Source organism: Palaemon carinicauda, chromosome 19 (assembly GCF_036898095.1).
Source record: "Palaemon carinicauda isolate YSFRI2023 chromosome 19, ASM3689809v2, whole genome shotgun sequence".
Lineage (NCBI taxonomy): Eukaryota > Metazoa > Arthropoda > Malacostraca > Decapoda > Palaemonidae > Palaemon > Palaemon carinicauda.
The window spans coordinates 19,286,552-19,298,717 of NC_090743.1; the positions used below are offsets into that span (position 1 = coordinate 19,286,552).

Genomic DNA, 12,166 nt, shown 5'->3' on the forward strand with positions numbered 1-12,166 from the left:
AAAACAGAATACCAAGAGGAAGGCCGTAATTGTTACCTAAACTAGCAAATCTCATAAAAGAGAGAAAATGGAAAGGAGAGATGAAAAAAAAAAACAGGATCATCTTGACTGCCTGGTTTCCTAATCAAGTAGTCATGTGCTTTGGATGATTTAAGACGACAAAAAAGAGGAAAAAGTATCTTACCGATAAGATTTACAGTATTTACATTTTTCTGTTCCAATTTAATAAAGATTAAATACGGATAGGGGTAGTGAAATGCCGTTTGCTTATGCCTATTTCCATCAAAATACTAAATAATCTAATGCATACTATTTACAGTTCAAAGAGACTATTGAATGAATTTCTAAAGTCATATATTCCTGCCTTGCTTGCATTGACAAAGGCATACAAAAACATGCAAGGGAGAGAGAGCTTTGCGTACAGTCTTCATTTGTTGTAAAATGTTGTTTATACATTGCTATTACGATATCAATTTACTCGATAAAGCTACTAAATTTTGCATGGGCAACTTCTCATTAGCAACCGGATATTATTTTTTTTATTAAAACCTAACTTTTTACAGAAACTGAGATCTCTTATCTGTTTTAATCTAGATTAAATACAAATATAAAATATTCATGTTTTCTGTTTGAAATAAAAGCTTTCTCCAATTTTACCATTAGCCTCTGTTGCTTCATGTTCTTTCGATAAATTATCCTCCACTGAAATGGAATCCGATGACTGCATGAAATAAAACAGATCCATAAATACAGCAACCATCATCACTGTCCATAAGGGACTGCAAGGGACGCTACAAAAGCTCATGAATTTCTTTCGACAAGTAACTGAAGTTATATAAAACAAAGATTGAACTTCTGATTTTCTATGTATGCCAATTTGTTATTCCTTCAGACGTTGCGATTTCAAGGATTCAGCTCTGCATTCCTAGAGAGAGAGAGAGAGAGAGAGAGAGAGAGAGAGAGAGAGAGAGAGAGAGAGGTCTTTCGCTAATATAGCTTCTCACTCCATTCCTTACAGAATGAAAATGAACCTTCCAGGAGGACGAGATACTGTTAAGGCCGGATTTACAATTCGTCATTACGTTCACATACACATATACACACACACATAATATTTATATATATATATATATATATATATATGTATGTATGTATATATATATATATATATATATATACACACATGGGATACGACATTTTCATCAAAAGCACCTTTGTCTAAAAGAACTTTGGTGGTGCTGAAAAAAATACATGTGTTGCAAGCAAAAAACCAAATTACAGAAAAGGCTAGTGCAACATCTGAAACGCCTGCAGTAATAAAATCTGAAGTAATTAGTGAGGTTCCTGAATGTTCCCAACCGCTGCTTCCTACCACGGTTTCTATGACTCGAAATATTTCCCAATCTTCCGACACCATTAGAAGATTTTGATGCGCAAGGCAGATTAAGAATAACAGTGGGAGGAGAAAACTGGCTGCTATATGATAGTGGACAAGATGAGGAGGATAGAGTTTTGATCTTTGCAGCCCCATCATCATTGCAAAAGCTGGGATCCTCAAAGCACTGGTTTGCTGATGGCACTTTTGAAACGTGTCCGAACATCTTTTATCAAACATATACATCCACTTCATTTTGCTTTACTGCCAGGAAAGTCGAAAGAAACTTATGTTAAAATGCTGTAAGCACGTTTAGAAAATATGGAAGAACACGGAATTGAAACTGACGTAACAGAAGTGAGCATTGACTTTGAACTTGCAGCTCGAAATGCATTTATGCGTGCTTTAGGTGATGTTGCTGTGCATTCTTGTTTTTTTGTTTTTTTTTTTTTTCATTTTTGCCAAACGACGAGGAGAAAAATTCAGCAATTGGGTCTTGTTACTCGTTACAATAATGATCCAGACTTTTCTTTATTTTGTCGGAATGCTTTAGCCTTTCTGCCAATTGATGATGTACCAAGAGGAATGCTATGGTTAAAACAAGAAGCACCAGAAAATGCATTACTGTTTATTGAATACATAGACATTACTTTTGTAAACGGGATGCAAAGACGAAATGGAAGACGGTGCAAGCCATTATTTTCAGTACATGAATGGAATGTTTATGAGCTCACACTCGAAGGTAACGGTCGTACGATAAATTCTGTTAAAGCATGGCATGAACGATTTGGTGTATTAGTTATTCAAATTTATATAATGTTCTAGATAATCTAAGAAGAGAAGAACAAATTATCAAAACAAGAATATCTCAACTTACCGTAGGAGGAAGCCCAAAGAGAAAAAATACCAACGTTGCAAGAAGAGAAAAAAATAATTTACAATAATTTACAATGTTGTTGCAGATTACCAAAATCGTTCAGAAGCATTGTACATAATTTGGGTTCTTGTTAAATACTGTTTTTTATTTATATTTTCAATAATTTTTACTTGTTTTTCCTTATTTCACAGTTTTTTGTATTGTATTTTATTGACTTTTCTTGTAACAGTGCTATTAGACCAAAGCGCTTCAGAAAATGTTCTTTTGAAATGTAAACATTGTTAAAAAATAAACAAATAACTTAACGAGGAAGAATGGCTATTAACCAAAGATATATTTAACCGAACAAGTCCTTAGCTGAAAATCCTTAAGTCACATTAGTCATTAGGTAAAAGAACGGCTATTAACATAATCTCTTTTGTGAAAAATTCTTTAGCGGAATGTGCTTTTAGACTAAAGTGCCTTTAGACCAAATTTAGACATAATTACTTTATAGGAAAAGTCCTAAACCCATATACATACACACACACCAAACTTTCAAATGGGCTCCACAAGGCACAACAAGAGTTAGAAGACTAAAGCCTACATGGCTGAGGACTATGAAGCGTGAAGTAGGAGATGATGAATGCAGAAGTATTGATTTAAAAGCTCAAGGCAGAGACGACAGTTGAAATCTAACCGAGGCCCTTTGCATCAATAGGCGTAGGAGATGATGATGATGATTAAAGATTAAACATATACTGTATGTATTTTCTTCCAGCTATTATCCCAACATCGCTGGAGGCTTTTACGCGTTACGTCTAAACATTCTGAGAATGGCGACTGAATAAAAGGAACGTTTGAAAATACTGAGAATGGCGAATGAATATATTGAACGTTTGAAAACATTCTGAGAATGGCGACTGAATAAAAGGAACGTTTGAAAATATTGAGAATGGCGAATTAATAAATTGAACGTTTGAAAACCTTTTGAGAATGGCGACTGAATAAAAGGAACGCTTGAAAACATTCTGAGAATGGCGACTGAATAAAAGGAACGTTTGAAAATATTGAGAATGGCGACTGAATAAAAGGAACGTTTGAAAACATTCTGAGAATGGAGACTGAATAAAAGGAACGTTTCAAAACATTCTGAGAATGGCGACTGAATAAAAGGAACGTTTGAAAATATTGAGAATGGCGACTGAATAAAAGGAACGTTTGAAAACATTCTGAGAATGGCGACTGAATAAAAGGAACGTTTGAAAACATTCTGAGAATGGCGACTGAATAAAAGGAACGTTTGAAAATATTGAGCATGGCGAATGAATAAATTGAACGTTTGAAAACATTCTGAGAATGGCGACTGAATAAAAGGAACGTTTCAAAACATTCTGAGAATGGCGACTGAATAAAAGGAACGTTTTAAAATATTGAGAATGGCGACTGAATAAAAGGAACCTTTGAAAACATTCTGAGAATGGCGACTGAATAAAAGGAACCTTTGAAAACATTCTGAGAATGGCGACTGAATAAAAGGAACCTTTGAAAACATTCTGAGGATGGCGACTGAATAAAAGGAACCTTTGAAAACATTCTGAGGATGGCGACTGAATAAAAGGAACCTTTGAAAACATTCTGAGAATGGCCACTGAATAAAAGGAAAGTTTGAAAAAGAGAATTCAGAGTTAAATTAGCTTTAGAAATTGAACGAAAGTTAGGAAGATCACTTTTGCTTCGTCGGAAGTTAGCTAAGTTGAACACACGCACGCACGCAAGCCCTCGTTCACTGTCGATGGAAATGCTAAATTATAATTTGTGGGTCTATAGCAGGATTCGTCAAATAACAAATATGTTAGGTGTTGCTGTATAACACATGAATATCTAAAAGTAAAAATGAAACATTATTACCTGAGAGAGAGAGAGAGAGAGAGAGAGAGAGAGAGAGAGAGAGGGGGAGAGATATTCTAAAAGGAAAAATTAAAACATTACTACCTGAGAGAGAGAGAGAGAGAGAGAGAGAGAGAGAGAGAGAGAGAGTTCTTTACTTCAGTTTTAGCTATTATCAGTGACATAAAAATACAACAGTACTCAGAACAAAAAACAAAATTAATAATGAACGTAGGAAAAAAACAATACATCAGTTCCATAACGAAACTTAAGGACAAATGTATTGAGGGTTCCATGTCACCTGCATGAGGTCATAGAAGAAATTCATTTCATTTGCTTCGACAAAAGGAAAACGTTTATAAAACAATCAATTTGTACATTCGAAATGTTAACAATTTTATATAATTACTGAATTAAAATTATTTGTCATAAAGTAAAAAAAAATCAACACAATATTTGATAATACAAATATGCAACCAATTAATTCAGATTATCCTACGTGAATTAATCAAGATTAGAAGTTAATGATGTCAAATTCTGACTTCTGTAGTCTTCGAGACTTATCCAACAACACCGTTTCCTTCTCCACTAAAGATGTAAGGTGATCTATTTTTATTTCATCCTCAAGTTGTTAAGACATTCAAACTTGGACTGTTACTGAATACATTAAATCAGCACGTCACTATGTGCGTGTGGTACACGCAAGACGTGAAGGCTTGTATTGAACACGATGGTCTACTGACCACCGCATCCATCTGCGTTGAGGTATAAGCCTGGTGGTTCCATGCAGGAGTTTTGCGACAACGCAACGGTGAAATCACACAAATAAGGTGTCAACGGCTGTAAAAAATATGTTTAAATCAATCGCTGTCCGCATTACCGCAATGCAGCTAACTACACTGGCAAAACGCATATTGTGAAAGGGGTCTGAGCCCAAGGCGGTAATCGCCAAAAACAATTGTATCACTCTAATGAAATTTGATTGTGATTCTTTATTAATAAGAAAATTAAATTAAAAAACTAAAAGTCTACGAAACAAAGTCATGCAACTCCAGTTTACAAAGTACAGAGTACAATTGGTAGCTCGATTGAAACATGCAGAGAGAGAGAGAGAGAGAGAGAGAGAGAGAGAGAGAGAGAGAGAGAGATTTTAAACCTTTTTAAGAGCTTTTCCTGAAACTAAAAAAATCTGATTGTGTATAATTCTCATTCACTAATTTCAAAAAAAACTCAAAACTAAAAAAAAAAAAAAAAACTCCTAAAACAGCCAAGAAACAATTTAACCTTCAAAGACCTACAACTCACTGCGGTATTTCCGCAACGATGCCAATTTCACAAAAATTTAGTAACTATATTTAAACGCCCCTCAAAATCGCTCAACCCTCATCCCAGAGTCAAAACTTCTCTTCATCAAAGAACACAAATAAACAATTATAAAAACCTCAAAGAAAACAATGTAATTGCAAAAAAAATCGCAAATTGGACATTTCTATTGCAAATGGCTCTAAAGCCCCTATTATACTTATCCGGTTTCCTATGGCGCCGTAGGTCGCAACGCTAGCATATGTTCAAACCGGAGTGTGTGATAGCAAATCGTCCGTATGAAAGCTCACCCACGGCCGGCCGGATGAACTTTCGCCAGTACTAAAGTTGGCCGTACGGCCGTCGTACGTCAGGACTGAGGACGAAGCATGTAATTGCTCACCATATGGTATGACATCAGTCTGAGTAGCTGAAGGACGCTCATGTTGACTAATTGCTGTTCTCATGCAAGTGTCCTTTTTTTCTATTAAAGGTGATACCTGACTTAAGAGTTCCAAATATGTGTCGTGATCCATTCGCATGTAGTTAAACCAGTCATCTTTTTCTAGTGGTAGTTCCTTCATTAAATTAACATGAGTATTTTTGTCGTTTATGCAACCATTGTTTGAACCAAATCTTCCTTTTCCTTGTTTTCAACTTCAAGTAGCACGCTAGAGCAATAGGAACGAGAATGTCGTCAAGATAAGACATGTCACTCCCCCACCACAAACAGTGCCACACTGACCCACTTGCCTACGGCCGTTCAAATAATAGCTCTAGCCCAGTGGTTCTTAACCTGTGTTCGATCGAACCCCAGGGGTTCGGTGAGGCAATCTCAGGGGTTCGGCGGAGGTACCACAACACAAATGAAATGAGAGTGGCACTTGCTAAGGTTAAGCCGAAAGTTTTGAAATTGTCTTTGAAAGGCAACAGCAAAAGTCACATTGGTTTTCAATAAGTATTCATTAGGCTTTTCCTTTCGTGTGAAGTTCATATTTTGTTGATTGTGTTCTTTGAACACATTGGTTGTGTGTGCAAATGATGCATGGTTTACATTGTGCACTAATACAATATATACATATGCTTTGAATTTGAAATATATGCTGATATATTTAGGTGTAACTTTCTTTTTCTTTTCCCCTTTATTTCATTTACCTATGTATATATATATATATATATATATATATATCCAACTATGAAGGGTTCGATGAGTGTACATATGACACTTGAGGGGTTCAGTAAATCCATCAAGGTTAAGAACCACTGCTCTAGCCGTAAGCCACAATTTTCCTACGGCGCCGTAGGCCAGGTTGGCCTTGGGAAACCGGATACGTGTAATAGGGGCTTAACTATTCAGAGCCATTTTCGCTGAAAGAAAAACTTCAAAAAGGAATAATTAATTGCTAAATTTCCAATTCCACAACTGTATAGTATTTTCATAACTGGAAAGTTGACGAATAAAGGTTCGCAAAGAGCAGCTGGGATAACAGAAGAGAGCCAAAGTATTACGACTATGATGATCCACAATACGCCAAGTTAAACAAACAATAACATACTCCACTTTGTCTAGAAACCGTCCTGAATATTAAGATAGGGGAAAATAAGTGATACTATATATGAATTCGGTAATTCACGACAAACCTCTCATATAAAATATTTCGTTTTATATATACATATATATATATATATATATATACATATATATATATATATATATATATAATATATTGAAATAAGCCATATATATTTTTGATACATTAAGGTCGTTAAGAGAATCCAGACATTAATGTATCAAAAATATATATGGCTTATTTGAATATGAAAAAACACGTCTAAATGTGCAAAATTTATCATATGTATATATACGTATATATATATATATATATATATAAATAGATGTATATATGTACAGTATATATATATATATATATATGTATATATATGTGTATATATATATATATATATATACACCCACACATATATATATATATATATATATATATATATATATATATATATATATATACACGAGTATATATAATGGATACTGAATTTGACATTAAAACGTTCGTGGTTTGATCCCATCCAGCCCCTTACCGACCAACCCAGCTGTAGATAAACGATAGAATCTCCAACGTTTAAAAGAGAGTCAAGTTAATCTAAAATCCGATACCAATTTAGCTTTATGATTCTTGCATAGTTAAGTAAACAATACATACATATATATATATATATATATATATATAAGGAAAAAGTGGCTAGGGCAACTTCCCTTCCTGTACAAGATCGTTCGCTTTTCTTTGCTTAAAACCAATCAATGGAGACCAGAGAATATCAATTTTTAAACGTCAGCGTTAAATGTAAAAGCCTGATAGTTCATTATGATATATGTATGTATGTATGTATATATGTATGTATGTATGTATGTGTTACCATGGAATCCGGCATTACTGAGTTATATCAATGAAAACAATTATTACGTAATTAATATTGAAAATTAAATTTTGCCAGAAGCCATCGAGGATTACCTGAAAATAAAAGCCAGCGTTATTTCTTGATTATGATTGCAATTCATTGAATACTAATTGTTTAGGTCCTCATCTTTCTTTGCACAGTATAATATTCAAATTTATTGTCTGAGAGTGTGTGTGTGTGTGAGTGTGTTATTTTCAATATAGTCTCCAGGAAATACTATAAATCATCAACACTGAGCACAAAGAACTTTAAGAAAATTATCTGTTTATACAAATGAGGGTAAACGGATGAGTAAAGCCTTCCCAATTGATTTCAGTATTAGTGCTCCCGTACTTAGATAACTTACCACTATAAAAATTGAAAAAAGTATATAAAATGATAAGGAATTCCAAAAAATAAACACAATGGAACGCAACGCACTGATTTAGCCAAAGGTCGTTTCGAGTTTCATTTCGATGCTTGAGAGATTAGAAACACGTTCTTCACGCTCATTATTATTAAAGTAATTAATGCCCCATTCGCCAAAAATGAAAAATGCTGCGTTTTAGCGAAACGTACAACACCAAAATGGTTTTGTGCTCTGATTTGTTTCTCTCTTCTTGGAAGATTCTGAAGTAACTCTCGTTCTCTCAAAAACGTTTTCTCTTTTGCATGGCTTATATATAAACTATCACCATACTTGAAAGAAATAATTGGAAAATCATTGATGAGGTGTAAAACTACCGTGAAGAGTTTAAAGATCCTTAGTGTCACACTGGTATAAGTTCAAACACGTACACTTACTGCACAGCTTCTATCGCGTTTAGAACAATTCCAGAAGACTAACATCACTGGCTACACCACCGCTTGTACTTCGTGAACAGCCTCTACACCGTTTACAATGCCTTCAGAAGACTTAAATCACTGGCTGTTCTTTCCTTAAACAGCCTCTATAATGTTTACATTGATATATTACAAGACAGTCTTAAGTTATATCAGATCAGTGGTTATTATTGGTTAACTTCCTTCTTATTTCTGCTATTTTAATGTTTTTCAATGTCTCTCAAACCAACCAGTCCTGTCATTACAAAGATTACTATAGAAGAAAATTGCTGCTTAATCTTTTCAGTTATCCCTCGAACATAAAAATATAATATATAATACCATACGACAATGTCCTAATAAGAACAATAAAATGATAAATAAACACCATGAAGAGTTAAAATAATAAATTCTACAAACAATGGTAGAAAAAAAAACAGGCTATTGAACTGCATTTCAGAGATATGTCTGATATTCTTACAAGTCTCAAATTAACTGAGAGAGAGAGAGAGAGAGAGAGAGAGAGAGAGAGAGAGAGAGAGGGGGGGGGGGGGGTTCTTGAAATAATCATCTGGGAGAAGTGATGGAATCTAATCATTATCACTCTCCCTCAGAGCTGAATGCAACAATGAAAAAAAAATGGGTTTTGGATCCAATTAACTAAGATAATGAGCGCCTGACATTTGCGATTTGTACGACACAAGAGGAAATTATATCGCAGTTTTTCTTCCCTGTTAGGGCCCTTGGGCTTATAGCATCTTGCTTTTCCAACTGGGGTTGTAGCTTGGCTAGTGCTAGTAATAATAATAATAATAATAATAATAATAATAATAATAATAATAATAATAATAATAATAATCCTGCCTTTGGTTTACTATCTCGGGGGAGGACAACTAAATGGAATTAGAATATATAGTATAGCTGTTATACTTACAACCAGGAAACACATCTTGCACATATCTATAGTACATGGAAAATAGCAGTATTTTTACCTACTAATTTAATATCACGCGTATGAATCATTTCTATGAACTGCACACATCAGATCTGGAGTCTGAAATTACCATAATTACCATTTACTTGTTATATGCTCTCTTTGGGGCTTATAGAACATTGAATGGTATTCTCAGGCAAATAAGGTTTATAGATTTGTAGCACCCCCTCTCTCTCTCTCTCTCTCTCTCTCTCTCTCTCTCTCTCTCTCTCTTATGCAACATCTTAAATGTTATCGAAAGAGAGTATACTCTCCCCAAATCTAAAACAAATCTGATATTCACCAAAATCTAAATTCTAATTCTCGACGGTTGGACGATCTGATTATACATGCAATGTCCACCACTACTTCCTCTCGATGTGAATTAGCCCTTAATTGCTAAATCTCTCTCTCTCTCTCTCTCTCTCTCTCTCTCTCTCTCTCTCTCTCTCAAACACACACAACAAACAAGTTCTCATATGTTCCTGGAAGTCTATGAAATTCTCCTCAAAACCAAAACAAATCTTACTTCACCAAAATGATAATTTTAACATTCGTTAAGAGGACGATCCGATTGTGGAAGCACTGACCACCACCATTCTTTTCGCAGACGAATTAGCAATAAATTGCTTTACAAATCGCGTTACTAATTCCCGGAGTGGTCGTTGGATTTTGCTTTTCCCATCTCTCACAAGTTTTCTTTGTCACAGTTGTAAACCAAAGGAAAATAGAGGTGCTGTTTCCTCATTAGCCTTTGCTATCTGCACCCATATAAATCTCTCCTTGCTGTGCCGAGTTCATTAGACGCTGACTAGGTCACAGAATGTCTTACTATTTGATAATATTATTACCTAATTTCAAATATTTATTCATGGGCAAAATATTTTTAAGGTTAAAAGATAGATATTAAAAAAAATAATCTTCTAACTGAATAGCACTAAGATTAAATAAATAACGCTTGCAATCCCACAGCAAAACAAATTTACGAATACCAGGCCACAAACACACGACAATTACATACAAGTGTCTTTCACCTCCCCGTAATAAAGTTATCCCAATCCCATTATAATGTATATTTAGCGAATATTCATACGGATATAAACAAAAATAACATTGACAAGTTATAATTGTAAGGAACTCGTTCCATGATAACCGTTTCACTTACAAAATGATGAAGGGAAAAAAAAAACAATTTCAAAGGTATTATTGAAAAACGTAAAATTAGCTTTTAAACTATTAAAATTCCCATTTTGGATTCGCTACTAAATCCAAAGTAATTTGCCGTAAACTACCTTACTGGCATATTTCAAATATAAAAATAAAAATTTCACGAGAAAAACTGAATGGTAGCCGTAGGAGATAATTTAAAAACAATTGCGTTTGAGTCTTTCTTCACATGTCCCTACCATAGGGAAGAGTTAGGTTAACATTGCCACTTGGCTTCTCCAATCCCCACCCAAATAATGTTCCTTCCCGAGCTCTTGGAGAGGAAAGACTGAGAACCCCCTTTCTCTTCTCTTCGGTATCTTCAGGAAGTGGACATAAAATACAGCAAATGAGTCAATAGTGACCTCTATTTTATTATACTTTTATGAACTAAAGTCTCTGGTGTGAGAGAGAGAGAGAGAGAGAGAGAGAGAGAGAGAGAGAGAGAGAGAGAAATGGGTGGGAAGCCCAGTATTTGACTTGATTCCATTTGTTTGCCTTAATGATGCATTTGAAGCATAGGAATAATTTTCTTCATCTTTGGCAAGTATCAACTTTCACAAACAATTTTTTCTTACTTTTATGAATACATGTTTTTTATATAATAGAGAAACTGTGACATACTTCAATAATATTTATGAAAAATATATTTACACGCTACGCATACTTACATTCTGTTCTATAAAAATACATAACCATCCCCAATATATAAAATAGCTCTGGATTTTGCAGAACATATAAAGTTAAAATAATATGGAAAATTAGCCGCAGTATCTTTATCACAACGTCCCCGGGATAGTTTAACGACTGAATCACATGATCTGTGATACATAATGTGAAGATCCCCTTCATGCCAGAAGGACAGGAAAAGCCAGTCAGTCGCAGGAGGCAGAAAAGAACAAACTACGAAAGGGATCAAAGCCTCTTTAAGAAAAGATAAATCTAATTTCTGTCTCCTCTTTAACAACGATCACAGGATTGCAGGTTGTATTAACTTTATCTTAACCTCGTTAAAAGGACATGCTATCAATGCTACAAATTGGAACCTTCTCTTTTTCTCTACTTCCTGAATTATTTATCAACCAACCTCTTTTCAAAGAGCAGACATATAAAAAAATAAAACAAAAATTTGAAGATTATAATTACAAAACCATTGAGAAAATGTTCACGAACTTCGATTTCATTAAATTAATCGGCAAAAATATAAACAGATTTAGAGAATATAAGTAAACCTTTCATTAACTATAAGAAATATGCATGAGAGAGAGAGAGAGAGAGAGAGAGAGAG

At 34.4% G+C, this 12,166-nt stretch overlaps 1 protein-coding gene across 2 annotated transcripts in view; it reads right to left on the reverse strand.

Moving 5' to 3' along the window:
- The window catches only part of LOC137658497 (adhesive plaque matrix protein-like), a 1,563,467-nt gene that overhangs the window by 1,499,533 nt on the left and 51,768 nt on the right, over positions 1–12,166 (reverse strand). The window lies entirely within an intron of this gene.